At 37.2% G+C, this 19,766-nt stretch overlaps 1 long non-coding RNA gene across 1 annotated transcript; it reads left to right on the forward strand.

The window, feature by feature from the left end:
* Positions 1-302: 302 nt before the first annotated feature.
* LOC116549068 lies at positions 303-18,560 on the forward strand. The gene is made up of 3 exons (XR_004267699.1): positions 303-313; positions 3,924-3,928; positions 17,831-18,560. It is a non-coding gene; the product is annotated as an uncharacterized LOC116549068 (long non-coding RNA).
* The last annotated feature ends 1,206 nt before the right edge of the window (positions 18,561-19,766 follow it).

The raw sequence follows: 19,766 nt of genomic DNA on the forward strand, positions 1-19,766 counted from the left end.
AAAAAAAAAAAAAAAAAAAAAAAAAAAAAAAAAAAAAAAATCCAACATTCATTTTTTGATAAAGCCTCCCAGGAACCTAGGAACATAGGGACCTCCCTCAACCTGAAGAGAGCCATCTATTAAAAGCCAATTACTACCATTATACTTAGTGGCGAAAGACTGCTATCCCCACTACCATAAGGATATGTTATGTTAGGATAGTAGGCGTTCTGCTTTCACCATTCTTTGTAACATTTTACTGAAAGCTCTAATTAGTGCCATAAGGTAAGTATAAGATATAGAACACATACAAATTGGAAAAAGAAGTGTAATTGTATTTTATTAGAGATAATATGATAACCTACAGAGAAAATTCTATTAAATCTGTAAGATCAATATGTAAAAATCAATTATAATCATAAATACTATCAATGAACACTTAGAAACTGAAATTTTTAAAACACGACTAATAATAGCATCACACATGTAAAATATTAAGAATAGATACGATAAAAAATATGTGAGACCTGTCCACTAAAAAAATTAAACTATAAAATATTCCTTAAATATATTACAAAGAAAACCAAAATTACTGGAACAATGTACTGTGCTCATGTAGTGAAATCTCAATGTTGTTAACATATCATTTCCCCTAAAATTGATTTATAGATTCAATGCAATCCTAAACAAAAATTTAGTCATTTGTTTTATATAATGAGACATGCTGATTCTAAAATTCATATGGCAATGGAAAGCACATAAAATGGCTAAAGTGTGTTTAAAAAAAACAAATTTAGAGTACTTATGCTTCCTGATTTTAAAAATTACTGTAGAGCATCAGTAATCAAGACAAGACGATTTTGGTGTAGAGATTGACAAATAGGTCCAAGGTTCAGAATAGAGTCCCAAAATAGACCCACACATATGTAGACAGGTGAATCCTGATCAAGATGCTAAAGCAATTCAGTGGAGAAAGAATCATCTTTTAATCATATTTTTGGGGTGATATGAATAGTCAACAAACAAAAAAGGAAATGAAGAAACCTTCAACGATACTTCACATTTATACCAAAAATAGCTTAACAATGACTCATAAGCTTAAATGTAACACCTAAAACTATAAAACTTCTAGAAGAAATTTAAAAGAGTCTCTTTGGGGTTGTAAGTTAGGCAAAAATTTCTTATACACAACACCAAAGTACAATCTATAATTTAAAAAATTAGACATTGACCTTTATAAAAATTATGCATTTTGAGACAATGTTAAGATTATAAAAAGACAATACACAGACAAGTAGAAAATAATTAAAACAGGACATATCCAATACAATGTTTTATCTAGAATATACGAAAAAAATCTCAAAACTCAATAAGAAAAAAAAAACAGTGAAAAAATGGGTAAAATATTTGGAGGTACATTACTATAGAAGAGCTATGGATGACAGATAAGCAGAACACCACTTTCCATTAGGAAAAGTGTTAATTAAAACCATAATAATATGCCACTACACACCTATTAGGCTAAATTTAAACAGATTGTCATACCAATTGTTGGCAAACATGCAGTGGAACTGGGGCTAATATAATGCCAGTGGGAATTCAAATTGTTAAATCACTTTGGAAAAATTTTGGTACTTTCTTAAACACATAACCACCACATGACCCAGGTATATTTGCTGAAGTGAAATGTAAGTATATATAGGTAACAAAGACCTGAACATAAATGTTTATAATAGCTTAAGAAGCAATAGCAAAAATGCTCAAAACAAAACAAAAATCTGAAAAATCCTAACTGTCCATTCTTAAAGCAGAATGCACAAATATATGTATATGTTTTTCAACATCATAGCTAAATCCCTATATAATTAAGCTAAGTGAAAGAAGCAACATAAAAATGAACACTTTACATGATTTTATTTGTATAAATGTCTAGAAAACACTAACTTATACTGACAGAAAACATATTGATAGTTTCCTGGGAATGGTAGGAGGCAATTAGAAAGTACAGGTGGGAAGTATTACAAGTAAGCCTAAGGAAAGGTTTGTGGTTGATGGACAGGTTAATTGTAGTGATTGTTTCACGGGTCATATACATCAAATTATACACTTTTAACATATAGAGTAAATTTCATGTCAGTAATGCCTTAATCAAGCTGTTACTCACATGTAGCATCTGTAATACAACTGCCAAGAGTTCTGATGATTGAGTAATCGGAGAGAAGTTGAACTCTTCTAGTTATACAGAATGTACCACCTCTTATTTTGTAAAACAAAAAAGGCCAACTGAGTTCATGATAGGGTGTAAGGGCAGCCCTCATTGTTTTAGTCCAAGATTTATTAACATCTTTGTCTTTTCTTATATTGTTAATAATTACTTTTGTTAATATCACTTAATATGGAATATCTAGTTCCAATATATCAGTTTATGGGTATATAATTATGAAATAGTATTTGGGCATGTTGTGATGCTAGGCAATTATTTCTCAATTTAAATAAAATGATTGGGGCATTATATGTGTATATAAAACTTTCATTTGATGTAAGTTATATATCTATATGTCATGATATATATATTTAATAACATGTTACATATTTTACCTCCATTCATGTACTCGAAAGCAAAACACTGGGCAAAGCATATTCCTTATTTAGGGTAAAGCATATGGGGATTTTTTATCAACATTCTGGATGTAATCTGTCATTTAATTCAAAGAATGCTCTTCATTTCTTTGAATAAATACCTAGTGGATCTCAAATAATTGTGAGAACTCAATACCGTGAACATTGGAATTGTATTAGAAGATGCTATGATGTATAGAATTCTATACATTGAAGGTGAAATTTGGTCAGCTTTCACAAGACCTCCACTTCGGTACAAAATGTGATTGTTTAGAAAAATATCCTCATGTGTAAATGATGACTCCCTAAGATTCTGGAAGTAAAATATCAAGTATGGCTACACTGCTTTGTACAAAAATTTAAAGGTAATGGGAAATAATGAGAGTGGTACAGAATGTTAAAGAGAGGGACTTTAACATGTTAGGTGGATGACCTCTAAGAAGAAAATTGACTGGTTATCTACCCTTCAATTTTGATTTCTCTGTGCATGGGTTTGTAACAATTGCATATATATATATATATATATAATCACTGGTATAGATGATTCAGAAAATAAAGTTACTAGGCGTAACCAAAACATGAATCCACATAATGCTAGGAAAAATACTTGACATTTACAACACCTCTCCCTGTTCCTTCCCTCAACCCCAAGAAGTGAGAAATACTGGTTTATGAATGTGATCCCGATGAAGATTTAGAACCACTGCATTTAAACATAAAATAAGATAACACCATGCAATACGTAGGTCACAGAGGTATGTAGAGGATATGGGATCAAAACACTATTTTAAAATATGCTGCATTATTATTTCACTCAGAAAAATATTTAAGGTATGACAGGAATAGCCTGGGAAATGAGGATATAGTGATAACTAAGACAGAGCCCATATTTCAAATTGTTTGTAACTCCAGTGGATAAAACTGGAAAAAATGATTTTCAGCCAAGTAAGCGCTGGTAATAGTAATTGTGGGCTACTCTAGAAGATTTTAAGGGGAGGAAGCAGAAAATTACATTTCTCTGAATTGTAAATCTTGTTATGGCCATGTACAGTACAACCTTGTACTTTTCACAAATACCACATGGAAAAGTAGCACACATGACTAATATTATTGAAAATAATGTTATATTTTTGCTGTATTCTATCTTGTATTTCTGTATATTTCTGTTTTCATTACTTTAACTATTTAATTCTGAACCAGACATACTACATTGTTGATTTAATTTTTTAAATAAGTTATCTGAAAAGCAAGGGGAACAATGTTTCTTCAATTAAGGTCCTATTGCAGCTCTGCCATGGAATTCTAGCTAGTCCTCATGTTCTTAGGCACAGTTATCTTTCTCAGGGTGACTTTTATCTTTAGAAACAAAGAAAGAAACTAAACTACAGGACACCAGCTTTCTTAAATAATTTTTTAAAATTTCTAACTCTAATAAATGTACACTCCTGTTTTCCAAGAAAATATTTTTGATAAAATGTAAGACTGATATTCATGTAGAAATTATACACATTCATATATTCATACCAAACACATGCAACCTTGTACTTTTCACAAATACCACTACAGAAATATAGCCAAACATTACCTAATTAACTTTACAAGATTGCCACTTATTTTCAAGTTCTTCCTTTACAATGGGATATCCATTTTGCTTACTCTTTGCAAACTATTTGGTTCTTTCATTTGTCCAGATTGTTTATGAAAGGACATACAGAATATCTGTTCTCCACATTACAACTTGGGTAAGGTGAAGGCCCAGAACAATGGAAAATAATGGATCTCAAGGAAAATATGACATAGCACTTCATTTAGGATAAATAAACATTATAACATAAATAATAAGAAAGAGTGAAACACTATAATTACTAAATATCTATTTAATGATGACTGCTATAGTCATCTCATTCTTGTGTGTGTGTATGCATGAGTATATGTATAGTCTGTGTTAGAGTATACATATGCATAAGTATCCACATATATAAGTATTTCTATATTATATATAGATGGATATACATCAACATATGTGTAGATGTACACAACATTAAGATTTATACACCCAAACACACACACACACACACACACACACACACACACACACGATAGAAGACAAGTTTGCATTCTGATCACATGGTTTAACTGGAAGAAACATATATTTGTGTATACACATACACATGATTTAACAGGCAGAAGACTATATCTGTGGCCTATTTAAACCACCTATAATTGGAATAATAACTTGCCTTACTTCCTTGGTAAGTTGCTGATTTATCATGACACACAAATTTCTAAAATGCAAAGGGTACAAGGGTACTGTATTAGTTCATTCAGGCACTGCTATAAGTAAACACCTGAAATTGTGTAATATAAAGAAATGAGTTTTAATCGGTTCATGGTTCTACAGGCCGTACAGAAAGTGTGATGGATTCTGGGGAGGCCTCAGAAAACTTTCAATTATGGCAAAAGGCAAAGAGAAAGCAGGCAGGTCATACGTGCTTGGAGCAGGAAGAAGAGATGGAGGGAGGGCTACACACTTTTAAACAGCCAGACGTAATGACAACTCAGTCACTATGACAAGAGCACCAAAGAGGAAATCCATCCCCCAGGTCCAATCACCTCCTACCAAGCCTCACCTCCAACATTGAGCATTAAAATTTGACATAAGATTAGGCCAGGGACACAGGACTAAAACAGATATCCATAATGATATTTTACAGCCTCTTTACATCTTTTTTATTGCATTTTAGGTTTTGGGGTACATGTGAAGAACATGCAAGATTGTTGCATAGGTACAGACGTGGCAGTGTGATTTGCTGCTTTCCTCCCCATCACTTATATCTGGCATTTCTCCCCACGCTATCTCTCCCCAACTCCCCACCCCCCACTCTCCATCCCCTATTTCCCCCCAACAGACCCCAATGTGTAGTGCTCCCCCCACTGTGTCCATGTGTTCTCATTGTTCAACACCTGCCTGTGAGTGAGAACATGCAGTGTTTGATTTTCTGCTCTTCTGTATTTGGTGAGAATGATGGTTTCCAGGTTCATCCATGTCCCTACAAAGGACACAAACTCATTGTTTTTTATGGCTGCATAATATTCCCTGGTGTACATGTGCCACATTTTCCCTGTCCAGTCTATCATCGATGGGCATTTGGGTTGGTTCCAGGTCTTTGCTATTGTAAACAGTGCTGCAATGAACATTTGGGTGCATGTGTCCTTATAGTAGAATGATTTATAATTCTTTGGATATATACCCAGTAATGGGATTGCTGGGTCAAGTGGAATTTCTATTTCTAGGTCCTTGAGGAATCGCTACACTGTCTTCCACAATGGTTGAACTCATTTACACTCCCACAAACAGTGTAAAAGTGTTCCTATTTCTCCACATCCTCTCCAGCATCTGTTGTCTCCAGATTTTTTAATGATTGCCATTCTAACTGGCGTCAAATGGTATCTCAATGTAGTTTTGATTTGCATTTCTCTGACGACCAGTGATGATGAGCATTTTTTCATATGTTTGTTGGCCTCATGTATGTCTTCTTTTGTAAAGTATCTGTTCATATCCTTTGCCCACTTTTGAATGGGCTTGTTTGTTTTTTTCTTGTAAATCTGTTTTAGTTCTTTGTAAATTCTCGATATCAGCCTTTTGTCAGATGGGCAAACTGCAAAAATGTTTTCCCATTCTGTTGGTTGCCAAGTCACTCTAATGACTGTTTCTTTTGCCGTGCAGAAGCTGTGGTGTTTGATTAGGTCCCATTTGTCTATTTTGCCTTTTGTTGTCAATGCTTTTGGTGTTTGGTCATGAAGTCCTTGCCTACGCCTATGTCCTGAATGGTTTTGCCTAGATTTTCTTCTAGGGTTTTTATGGTGTTAGGTCTTATGTTTAAGTCTTTAATCCATCTGGAGTTAATTTTAGTGTAAGGTGTCAGGAAGGGGTCCAGTTTCTGCTTTCTGCACATGGCTAGCCAGCTTTCCCAACACCATTTATTAAACAGGGAATCCTTTCCCCATTGCTTGTTTTTGTCTGGTTTGTCAAAGATCAGATGGTTGTAGATATGTTGTGTTGCCTCCGAGACCTCTGTTCTGTTCCATTGGTCTATATCTCTCTTTTGGTACCAGTACCTTGCTGTTTTATTACTGTAGCCTTGTAGTATAGTTTGAAGTCCGGTAGTGTGATGCCTCCCACTTTGTTCTTTTTGCTTACAATTGACTTGGCCATGCGGGCTCTCTTTTGGTTCCATATGAAGTTTAAGGTGGTTTTTTCCAGTTCTGTGAAGAAGGTCATTGGTAACTTGATGGTGATAGCGTTGAATCTGTAAATTACTTTGGGCAGTATGGCCATTTTCACGATATTGATTCTTCCTACCCATGAACATGGAATGTTTCTCCATCTGTTTGTGTCCTCTCTTATTTCGCTGAGCAGTGGCTTGTAGTTCTCCTTGAAGAGGTCCTTGATGTTCTTTGTTAGTTGTATTCCTAGGTATTTTATTCTATTTGTAGCAATTGTGAATGGCAATTCGTTCTTGATTTGGCTCTCTTTAAGTCTGTTATTGGTGTATAGGAATGCTTGTGGTTTTTGCACATTGATTTTGTATCCTGAGACTTTGCTGAAGTTGCTTATCAGTTTAAAGAGATTTTGGGCTGAGACGAAGGGGTCTTCTAGATATACAATCATGTCATCTGCAAATAGAGACAATTTGACTTCCTCCTTTCCTATTTGAATGCCCTTTATTTCTTTTTCTTGCCTGATTGCTCTGGCTAGAACTTCCAGTACTATATTGAATTGGAGTGGTTAGAGAGGACATCCTTGTCTAGTGCCAGATTTCAAGGGGAATGCTTCCAGTTTTTGCCCATTCATTATGATATTGGCTGTTGGTTTGTCGTAAATAGCTTCTATTATTTTGAGATACGTTCCGTCAATACCTAGTATATTGAGGGTTTTTAGCATAAAGGGATGTTGAATTTTGTCAAAGGCCTTCTCTGCATCATTTGAGATAATCATGTGGTTTTTGTCTTTGGTTCTGTTTATGTGGTGAATTACATTTATAGACTTGCATATGTTGAACCAGCCTTGCGTCCCTGGTATGAAGCTTGCTTAATCATGGTGGATAAGCTTTTTGATGTGCTGTTGCAATCGGCTTGCCAGTATTTTTATTGAAGATTTTTGCATCTATGTTCATCATGGATATTGGCCGGAAGTTTTCTTTTCTTGTTGAGTCTCTGCCGGGTTTTGGTATCAGGATGATTGTGGTCTCATAAAATGATGTGGGCAGGATTCCTTCTTTTTGGATTATTTGGAATAGTTTCAGAAGGAATGGTACCAGCTCCTCTTTGTATATCTGGTACAATTTGGCTGTGAACCCATCTGGACCTGGGCTTTTTTTGGTTGGTAAGCTATTAAATGTTGCTTCAACTTCAAACCTTGTTATTGGTCTATTCAGGGTTTCAACTTCTTCCTGGTTTAGGCTTGGGAGGTGGTAGGTGTCCAGGAATTTATCCGTTTCTTCCAGGTTTAATAATTTATGTGCATAGATTTGTTTGTAGTAATCTCTGATGATGGTTTGAATTTCTGTGGAATCTGTGGTGATATCCCCTTTATCTTTTTTTTATTGCATCAATTTGGTTATTCTCTCTTTTCTTTTTTATTAATCTGGCTAGTGTTCTGTCTATTTTGTTGATCTTTTCAAAAAACAAGCTCCTGGATTTATTGATTTTTTGAAGTGTTTTGTATGTCTCTATCTCCTTCAGTTCTGCTCTGATATTAGTTATTTCTTGTCTTCTGCTAGGCTTTGAGTTTTTTTGATCTTGCTCCTCCAGCTCTTTCAATTTTGATGATAGGGTGTCAATCTTAGAGCTCTCCTTGCTTCTCATGTGGGCATATATTGCTATATATTTTCCTCTAGAGACTGCTTTAAATGTGTCCCAGAGATTCTGGTATGTTGTGTCTTCATTCTCATTGGTTTCGAAGAACATCTTTATTTCTGCCTTCATTTCATTGTATATCCAGTTGACATTCAAGAGCAAGTTGTTCAGTTTCCATGAAGCTGTGTGGTTCTGAGTTAGTTTTTGAATTCTGAGTTCTAACTTGATTGCACTGTGGTCTGAGAGACTATTTGTTATGATTTCCGTTCTTTTGCATTTGCTGAGGAGTGATTTACTTCCAATTATGTGGTCAATTTTAGACTGGTGTGATGTGGTGCTGAGAAGAATGTATATTCTGTGGATTTGGGGTGGAGAGTTCTATAAATGTCTATTAGGTTTTCTTGGCCCAGGTCTGAGTTCAAGTCCTGTATATCTTTGTTAATTTTCTGCCTGGTTGATCTGTCTAATATTGACAATAGTGTGTTAAAGTCTCCCACTATTATTGTGTGGGAGTCTAAGTCTCTTTGTAAGTCATTAAGAACTTGCCTTATGTATCTGGGTGCTCCTGTATTGGGTGTATATATATTTAGGATCATTAGCTCTTCTTGTTGCATTGATCCTTTAACCATTATGTAATGTCCTTCTTTGTCTCTTTTGATCTTTGTTGCTTTAAAGTCTATTTTATCAGAGATGATAATTATAACTCCTGCTTTTTTTTGCTCTCCATTTGCTTGGTAAATCTTCCTCCATCCCTTTATTTTGAGCCTTGTGTGTGCTTGCATGTGAGATGGGTTTCCTGGATACAGCACACTGATGGGTTTTGGCTTTTTTATCCAATATTCCAGTCTGTGGCTTTTTATTGGGGTATTTAGTCCATTTAAATTTAGGGTTAATATTGTTATGTGTGAAGTTGATACTGCCATTTTGATGCTAGCTGGCTGTTTTCCCTGTTAGTTGATGCAGATTCTTCATTGTGTTGATGCTCTTTACCATTTGGTATGTTTTTGTAGTGGCTGATACTGGTTGTTCCTTTCTATGTGTAGAGCCTCTTTCAGGAGCTCTTGTAAAGCAGGCCTGGTGGTGACGAAATCTTTGAGTACTTGCTTGTTCGCAAAGGATTTTATTTTTCCTTCACTTATGAAGCTTAGTTTGGCTGGATATGAAATTCTGGGTTGAAAGTTCTTTTCTTTAAAGATGTTGAATATTGGCCCCCAATCTCTTCTGGCTTGTAGGGTTTCTGCTAAGAGATCTGCTTTGAATCTGATGGGCTTCCCTTTGTGGGTAACCCGACCTTTCTCTCTGGCTGCCCTTAGTATTTTCTCCTTCATTTCAACCCTGGTGAATCTGACGATTATGTGCCTTGGGGTTGCTCTTCGTGAGGAATATCTTTGTGGTGTTCTCTGTATTTCCTGGACTTTAATATTGGCTTGCCTTGTTTGGTTGGGGAAGTTTTCCTGGATAATATCCCGAAGAGTATTTTCCAGTTTGGATTCATTCTCTTCATCACATTCAGGTACACCTATCAAATGTCGATTAGGTCTTTTCACATAGTCCCACATTTCTTGGAGACTTTGTTCATTCCTTTTTACCCTTTTTTCTCCAATTATGCCTTCTCATTTTATTTCATTCAGTTGATTTTCGACCTGTGATATCCTTTCTTCTGCTTGGTCAATTCAGCTGTTGAAACTTACGCATGCTTTGCGAAGTTCTCATGTTGTGTTTTTCACCTCCATCAATTCACTTATATTCCTTTCTAAGTTGTCCATTCTCGTTAGCATTTTGGCAAATCTTTTTAAAATGTTCTTAGTTTCTTTGCATTGGGTTAGAACATGTTCTTTTAGCTCACACAAGTTTCTTACTACCCACCTTCTGAAGCCTGATTCTGTCATTTCATCACATTCATTCTCCATCCAGCCTTGTTCCCTTGCTGGTGAGGAGTTGTGATCCCTTGTAGGAGGAGAGGTGTTCTGGTTTTGGGTGTTTTCATCCTTTTTGTGCTGGTTTCTTCCCATCTTTGTGGATTTATCCACCTGTCGTCTTTGTAGTTGCTGACTTTCAGATTGATTATCTGAGTGGATGTTCGTTTGTTGATGATGAAGCTATTTCTGTTTCTTAGTTTTCCTTCTAACGGTCTGGTCCCTCTGCTGTAGGACTGCTGAGGTCCACTCAGGCCCTGCTTGCCTGGGGATCACTTGCATCAGCTGCAGAACGGTAAGGGTTGCTACCAGTTTCTTCTTCTGCTATCTTTGTCTTCTAAGGATACCCGCCAAATATCAGTCTGATCTCTCCTTTAACAGGTGACTCTTTGGATATACAGTGGTCAGGGAGCTGCTTGAGGGGACAGCCTGTCCTTTATAGGAACTCAAGTTCTGAGCTGTGAGCTCCATTGTTCATTCAGAGCTACTGGGCAGGTACGTTTAGGTCTGCTGCAGCAGAACTCATAAACTGCTTTTTGTTCCCAGGTGCTCTGGCCCAGGGAGTTAGAGCTTTATTTATGAATTTCCATTGTGCTGCTGCTTTTATTTTTTTCAGGGCTGCCCTACCCAGCAATGAGGCAGCCTAGTCACTGTCTGCCTGCAGAGGCTTTGTTGAACTGCTGTGGGCCCCGCCCAGCTGCTGTGTGAACTTCCCTACAGTCCTGTTTATATGGATGTAGTTAGAACTGCCTTGGCAATGGTGGCCCACCTCTGTATTGGCGGACTCTCTCTGTAATGGCAGGTTGCCTTGGCAACGGCAGGCAGCCTCAGCAGTGGCAGGTTGCCTTGGCAACGGAAGGCAGCCTCAGCAGTGGCGGGTTGCCTTGGCAATGGTGGGCTGCCTCAGCAATGGTGGACTGCCTCCATAGTGGTGGAGTGTTTCGGTAATGGTGGACGCCCCACCCCCACAAAGGTGGACTGTCCTGGGTTCAGCTGTGCTTGCTGTGAAACTCTCAATCCAGAGAGTTTCTGATTGCTGTTCTTCTGTGGGGGTGGGACTAGCCAAGCCTGATCACCTGGCTCCCTGACGTCAGTCTTTTTTTTTTTTTTTTTAGTTGAGTGGTCGACTCTCTCCCATGTGTTCCAGTGGCCTGTTGAAAAAACACTGGGATCTGTGTGATTTTCCGTGTGGTGACTCACTGTGCTGGCTTAAACAGTGGCGCAGAGATTCGTGGCACTTTTTTTGCCCAGGAATCTCCTGGCCTGGCTCCCTGTTCGGTCCTCTTTTTTAATCAGATGAATGGGCACCTTCCCAGGGCTCCAATCACCAGCTAAAAGGGCACCCGGACCAGTGTATTTTGTATGGAGAACCACCGCGCTGGGGCATGGGCAAAGCAGCCGTGCCGACCAAAACAGCTGCGCACCAGCCAAAACAGCTATGCTGGCCACCCGTGGGGCACCTCCGCCTGGGAATCTCCTGGTCTGTGGGCAGTAAAAATGCAGCGTCCACTCACCTTCTGCACTTTCACTGGGAGCTGCAATCCTGAGCTGTTCCTAAACAGCCATCTTGGGGATGAATCCCTCTTTACATTTAAAAAAAAATATATTTAGGAATGTTTTTACAACATTGGTGGGAGTGTAAATTAGTCCAACCATTGTGGAAGACAGTGTGGTGATTCCTCAAGGATCTAGAGCCAGAAATACCATTTGACTCAGCAATCCCATTAGTGGATATATATTCAAAGGAAAATAATTCATATACCCACTAATGGGATTGCTGAGTCAAATGGTATTTCTGGTTCTAGATCTATTTTTTAAAAATAATTACTTATATTTATAAATAAGTCACCAAAAATAGTTTAAATTATGCTATTTATTCTGTGTTTAAGGGCTCAGGTAAGTGCAAAATACAGTCCAGATTGATTGCAATCCAAAATCTTAAATGTTCCTGCTGAAAAAAGTTGAGAAGCTATTTGTCAAATGTGAATGCATGTTGTGTTCTGAGTTTTAAATGACAATGTTGCCTTTATTTTGCAGAAAGTAAAGTAATGGTGCACATTTTTTATAACTAAGCATTATATGTAATATAATTTAATTTTCTCAAGTAGCCTACAAAGCCAGGTACTATTGTAATGAAAATTTTACAGAAGAATGATATAAGACAAAGAGAGGTATGCACAAGGTTTCTAAAGGTCATGGGCAACAGCAGTAGAGAGCTAGAACTCAAAATTTAGTCTTGATTTCAATAAATGCTATGTTTATTTCCTATATTGATATTAGCTATACATAGGAGTCTCTCTTTTTTTGAATGGCTGAGGAATTTTTCAAGATTATAGGTTTTATTGCTTTTCTGTTGGCCTGGAAAAAATGTGTAGTCTGCATAGTTTAGACCATACAGTGTAGTATAGGAAAGACTATCTTAAATAGCCTGAAAAATTAATCTCGTAAAATCAGATATAAACAATTCAGTCCTTCATGCTAAATATGACAGTGGTCTTGGTGTAAACCTAAGATGTGTCTAGACTTGGAGGTAGAGGTGTCCTCTTGGGCACATGCAAGTGTTCATTTGCATTTAAAGTGAGGGATTGCCTGGAAAATAAATCTCCTAAGGAAAAATAAATTGAGGAACATGAAATGTTTAAGGACAATGTGAAGACAGGGCTGTACAAGGGAGAATATTGAACTGTGCATTGCTCTGTTGTAAGGACTTTTGGGTCCAGCATATGCAAACTTACTCTAATAATACAAAGAAAAGGGAAATTTTACTGAAGGGATTCACATAGACTGGAAACAGAAAGTCATTCAGAATCATACAGTTCTAAGCTTATACTACAGTCTCAAAAATCCTGTACAGTGTCTTTATATGCTCTTTTTTTGGCTCATTATTTTCTCCCTAGTTCCTTTCATAATCCCTTGTCCAAACTGATTGACACAGTTCATTGGTTAGATGCCTAATGAGCAGAGCATTTTTTTTAGGGTAACTGACCTGTATCTTGCATATGGATCAGATACTCCACCTGATCCAGCAAAAGGCTATCTTTGCACAAGGTTTTTTTTTTATTTGTTTATTTATTATAATTTTTTTTTCTGATACCCTGAAGCAAAGCTGTCAGAAAGGCAGTTTTAGCTATAGATGTTTTCCATTTGGTTGGTTGGTTGGTTTTTTTTTGGCAGCAATATGACTGAGACATCTAGTGTGCAGATTATATTATTCTAATACTTTGATGATTATATACTTTATCATCAAAACTAGATCACTTTTGAGAATTAGATAAGTGATCTTAATAATTACATTGAAACAACAAACAAATCAAGACTCTCTCAGTAAACTAGAATATGAAGTCAAATTTCCTATGGCATAGATTTCTTTATTCCTTCTGCTGAAGTTTGAGGCAAATAAATGTCACATCCATTATTTGAGAGTGCTGATGCAACATGGTATCATCCATGCTAATACCTCAGTGCATGCCAGTGGTGTTAGGACATGGGGCAACTTCAGGTAAACCATAGACCTACAACCTTGACATTAAGATATTTCATTGTGTTTTGAGACAGACAGCAAAATTCTAGAGAGTAAACCTCATTGATGAAGTTATATACAGGAGAGAAAGAGTGTTTCTAAGAAATTTCCTAGTAACTTCAGAGTGCCAGTTGTTTATTATTATTAGTGGGACCTCAAACGCTTTCTTTGCCCCTACTTCCTGTTGGTGTTTGATAAAAGAATGACTGTAGTTTAAAAATACTTCAATACTTCAAATACCACCAATGATAACCTTTTTGTTGCTGCTGACCCATAAGTGACCCAACTCCAGAATCCCATGCTTAATGTCTGCTTCCTAGAGCAACTCCTACTAGCAACATTTTTAGGTAAGATTCCCTAGAAGCAGAGCGTGAGACAGGTAGTCTGGGAGGCAGTTTAGAAAAGGAGAATGAACTGAGTGAGGAAAGATGCAGCGTCAGGCAAATCTATTCTTGGCCTAATCCACAGGGTGAGCACAAGTCTCTACCAGAGTTGCTCTTTCTATGGGTAAGTGATCAGCCTTCTGTAGTCACCTATCTGTCATTGGCTTGTTGGGTGCACCCAGAAAGAGAGTAAGGATCTGGAGTGTTTAGCCTCCTGGAAAAGGGGGCTGCCATCAACAGCGATGTTCTCTAGGGAAAAAGGGGGAACTGTGTCTGCACTGGCCATGAAAGAGGAATCTGAGCAGAACACAAACAGCATTTTCTATCCTCAGTATTCAAATGAGAAAGCTTGGATATAGGGATTGGAGAGCCTCAGGTACCTGCTACATACCTCATTCCTTGAGTTCATGTTTGCAGTCAGTTTTCTCTTTCCAGTGTAGATGGTCAAAGCAAGCCTGTATACCCCCTCACACATGGGAACAAAAAGTCTAACATGGATTGAGGAGAAAAAGAAAGAGTAGCAAAAATGAGCACCAACCCAGAAAAAGTCTATGACTACACTTTATGCTAAAAAGACAAATGATACTGAAAGAAATCAAGGAAGTAAAGAGACACAACCATGCCTAAAATAATTTTACTTCAATCTTCAAGTTATACCTCAAAAGAAAGAGACAAAAAAAGTTTTAGAACAAGGATGAAAAACCTAAAGAAAACATGATGAAAAGAAGAAGATGCAAAATAAGGAGGCATTTGAAATATGCCTACAAGAAAATATGTCTTGGTTCCGACTATGGAAAAAACAAGTCTTTATATACACATTTTTAAAACAGACTCAACATAGCTATTTTAAAAGGGGGTAAGGGAGAGGCATGGACCTATAAATATAGTAGAAGAATTATATAATTTCTAGTTCTCTACATTAATAGAAACTAACTGCAAATTAACAAATGTCCCTTAACTCTTTGAGAGACATTTTAAAAATCAATACAAGGCATTGCAATATGCCTATGCTTATTTGTAAAATTATTTAAATAGTGCCTAAATAGTTACTGGAAAATAATTTTAGTATTTTCATTTTCTTTCTATAGGGAATGTGCTGAAAAACATTTAATATTAATTTCCAAACATGAATGCTTCAGAAAAGAGTTTGAAGACATTGCTTTTTGTCCCCAGACACTTGGTCATCAGCATTCTTTCTATAATCCTTTAGCATTCCTAATCAAACCTTCAGAAGCTTAAATTATTATTGAGCAATTTATTTAGGATTATGGCTTAATTCATGATTCTACAATGAACATACTATCAACTTTTAGGAGTAAAATCATGAGTAACAGCATAATCTTCAAGACCAAATAGGGTTTGAGCAATTTAAAATACCCAGGACTTGAAGGAATTAATAGATAAGAGGATAGATTCATTATGTGGTCAAGAGGTCATTTCATAAAAATATTTTAAATTAAAAAATTAAAAACCTTTTGGTTTTAAGACTCAGGATAAAATGGATTGGCAAGAATTAAAGAAAATATTGAGAAAGGCTGCAAATTACTCACCTGATTGAAAGACTAATTAAACTTATCTCGAAGGCACTGGAAGTTTTTATCTCTGAATTTTACTGTCTGTGGATGAAATGTTCTTTTATTGTTTTCCAAAAGAAAGTATGCGTAAAAACCTAAATTCTTTCCCTCTGAGAAAAAAATTCAGATAAAATGTGTAAAGGACAATTTTGTGCCCCACTCATGTCTTTCTTATACTATCTCTGAAAAATTAATCTAAGCCAAACTGCTATGAGGGCTGGAAGCTAACAGCTCACGACAGCACCATTCTGGGAATTGTCTGGGGCATACTAGAGAGATCTTATGCAGAAATACCAGAAGGGTACACGCTTACTCTGGGAACAGTATAGTAATTTAGGAATAACAAGAGTTTTATTTATTTGCCTCAAATTTTGATTCACTGATGCAGCAAAAAAGCAGATTGTGGCTACAGTGTGAATTGAGCTGGATTCACAGGTTTTCCATGCTGCTCTTCCTCACTTCTCCACAGGTTCCCATTCAGAACATTCTGTCAATAATGCATCAACATAACAATTCCTGTATCAATCAGTGTGTCTAGGGAATGTTCTCAAAGTTTAGTCTGTACTAGAATGAATCACCAGGAGAGTTCTTTTTTCTTGAGACAAGAGTCTCAGGCTGGAGTGCAGTGGCCCTATCTCAGCTCTTGCAGCCTCTGCCTCCCAGGTTCAAGTGATTCCCCTGCCTCGGCCTCCTGGGTAGCAGGGATTACAGGCAAATACCACCACGCCCAGCTAATTTTTTTGTATTTTTAGTAGAGACGGGGTTCCGCCATGTTGGCCAAGCTGGTATCAAACTCCTGACCTCAGGTGATCTGCCCACCTCACCTTGGCCTCCTAAAATGCTGGGATTATAGGCATGAGCCATCACGCATGGCCAGGAGGGCTTCTTAAAACACATATTGCTGATTCAATAGGTCTGCAGTGGACCCTAAGAATCTGTATTTCTAACAAGTTCCCAGGTCTGCTGCAGGTACCATTTCGAAAATTATTATTCTATGATAATCAAACTAAGTCAGTAAGTAAACATTTATAAACTGTGGGCCTCTGTGATTTCCAGAATAAACTGAATAGTTAATATAATTTAACATTTAAAGTGCATAGAATAATGTTATAGACCAAAGTGTTGAAAGTACTCATGGAAGTCAGAAATAAAAGAAAATTTGAGCTAAATTAATTAAATGATTATGCTCAATAAATATTTTATGAACTTATTGTCCATTTTAGTTATAGCTCAATCATACAGAAGTTTGGGGAGAGAGACTCTCCACCCCCACCCCTACCTCAAGAGGGTATATAATCGTGTATCTGGCCATTTCTCCTTTGAAGCGAAGTGGACAACCGGATGCACTGCTTGAAGTTCTGCCCACTGGGAGAATTTCCCTTTTCCACTCTCCTTTAGGGGTGTCACAGAGAAGGGCTGTAGTGTTGCAGCTGTCTGTTTTTGAATGATGTCTGCATGTCTTACAGAACCATCTGGCTTGACTTCCTTTCCTCTGTCAACTGATCTTAGAGAACTCCTCATGAGGCTATAGATGCACACTAGGAGAGAAAAGGCCGTGTGTCAGAAGTGGGAATAATGGATATTTGGGCCTTCTTCATCTAACCTACTTGTGCCTTTAGGACTTTCTCAGGACAGATTATGTATATACCACTTTCCCTTGATGATAGAGTGGTGCTATGATGCATGCCCAACTTTATGGCTTAGTAAGTCAAAACTTGGTGGTGGGCAGCTCAGGTCACATAGTAACTTAGTGGCCCTGGTGAAGTGTTCACCCTCTACTAAGGCCCATTAGTAGACACAAGATGTTTCTCAAAAGGTCATAGATGATGGCAGGGCTTTGCTCCAAAATTCAAAGGTCCTGTGATATAATTTTATGGGCTTCCTAAAGGCTACAAACAGCATCCCTATTTTCCACTGACATTTTGAGCATCATTGAGTCCATTAGATAATATGAACCATGGAAGCCTGCATCTGTTGCAGAGCCTTCTCTTGATTTGGGTCCCACTAAAACAACCAGCTTTTCAAGTCAGTTGGTAAATGGGCCTGAGTAACACACCAAAATGAGGAGTGTATTGCTGCCAAAATCAAAAAGGGACAATTCGATGCTATGCCCCTTTTTTGGTTGTGTCTTGACATACCAAGTTATACCTCAAAAGAAAGACCCAAAAATGTTTTGGAACAAGGATGAAAAAATCTAAAGACAATCTGATGAAAACAAGATGCAAAAAAGAAGGCGTTTTAAATAAGTCTACAAGAAAAGACATGTTGGTTCCGATATGTTGCCACTGGATCCCTAGAAATTTTATTGACATAGAAATCCCCTAGATTTTTGTTGAATTTATCAGGTGAAATATTTTATCACTCTCTGACATGCAAATGTCTCATCAATAAGTCTAGAGATGTTATTACTTGCTCACTAAGTCCAAACCAGCATAGTATCAATATAAGGAATCAGTGTGATATCTTGTGGAAGGGAAAAATGATCAAGATCCCTGTGAACTAAATTATGACATAAGACTAGAAAGTTGCTATATCCTTGAAGTAGGACTGTGCAGGTGTATTGTTGACCTTGCAGCTGAAAGTAAATGTCTCCTCGTGGTATTTACTAACAGGTATATAAAACAAAATCTTTGCCTGAACAATAGCACCATACCATGTACTTAGGGGTGTGTTAATTTACTTAAACAATAAAATCATATCTGGTACAGTGGCTGCAATTGAAGTCACTGCCTGGTTAAGCTTATGATATTGTACTGTCATTCTCTAAGATGGATTCATCTTCTCTATAGGCCAAATAAATGAGTTGAATGGGATATGGTGGGAATCATAACCTCTGCATTTTCAAGTTTTTGATGGTGGCACTAATCTCTACAATTTCTCAAGGAATGCAGTATTTCTTTTGGCTTACTGTTTTGTTTTTGTTTTGTTTAAGTAAGGCCCTTGGTCTTTCCCATCATAAAGCCCTCACTTTGTAGGTCAAGCGATTGTGCCAGTTACTGAGGATATCTATTTCAATTATGCATTATGGAACCAAGGAAAAAACACAGGGAACACACTGAGCCAAGTATAAGCTAAAATTGAGCTAAAATTCCATTGATCACTTGACCTCTATCAGCATCCATTCTGATTGGTGGATCACAGTGACATTTTGGATCTCTTAGAATTAGTATCAGTTCAGAGTATTAGGTAGGCTGAAAAAGGTCTGAATAGTTCCTTTTCCCAATGCACAGTTATTCTGGTTAAAGGCCATAGATTCCTTAAGGGGAATCTGGAGGAAAAATTAACAATATCAATTTTTGAGAGCACACTAGAGTCCTTTTTTAAGGGAACCCAGGCTGTGAAACTGGTGCAAGTCTGGGAATTGAATGTGGGGCTGAGACTCTCTGTTTTTATTATTTGCTGTAGACTTTGTTCACTAGACATAAAACTTTTCTTATACAGATCAAGCGAGAATTGACTAGGGTTCTTATCCTTTTCTTTTCTATTGTTTCATAATCAGCTAGCCAATGCCATATGCTTGCATGAATCAGGCTATTCTGGTTGTACTTTGACTCTACTGTCCATTACACTAACCACGTCCACCTTGCCTTTGCTGGGTAAGTTCCGCCACTTGCTCCCAACACCCCAGGATTCAGTTATTCCCATTGCATTTACATTGTCCAGTTCAGTGACTGCAGTCACAGTAAGGCCTGACCTAGAGAGAACAATAATAGAGCTCTTCAAGGATGTCGAGTCTTCCCTCACAAGTGTATTTCTCTCAGTCATGATGAACAGTATGGACCCTAGGTATGGATCCACCCTACTGTGGGTGAGCAAGTCTTAAATGAAACGCCAGCTCTAACATTCTAATCTTCTTGAATTCTTTTCTGTGCACTAAACCAATGCAGGTCCAGCATTGCCATTTCATTTGCTGTGG

The sequence above is a fragment of the Sapajus apella genome, unplaced genomic scaffold, assembly GCF_009761245.1.
Source record: "Sapajus apella isolate SASKATOON/1434 unplaced genomic scaffold, GSC_monkey_1.0 scaffold6, whole genome shotgun sequence".
Taxonomy (NCBI): Eukaryota; Metazoa; Chordata; class Mammalia; order Primates; family Cebidae; genus Sapajus; species Sapajus apella.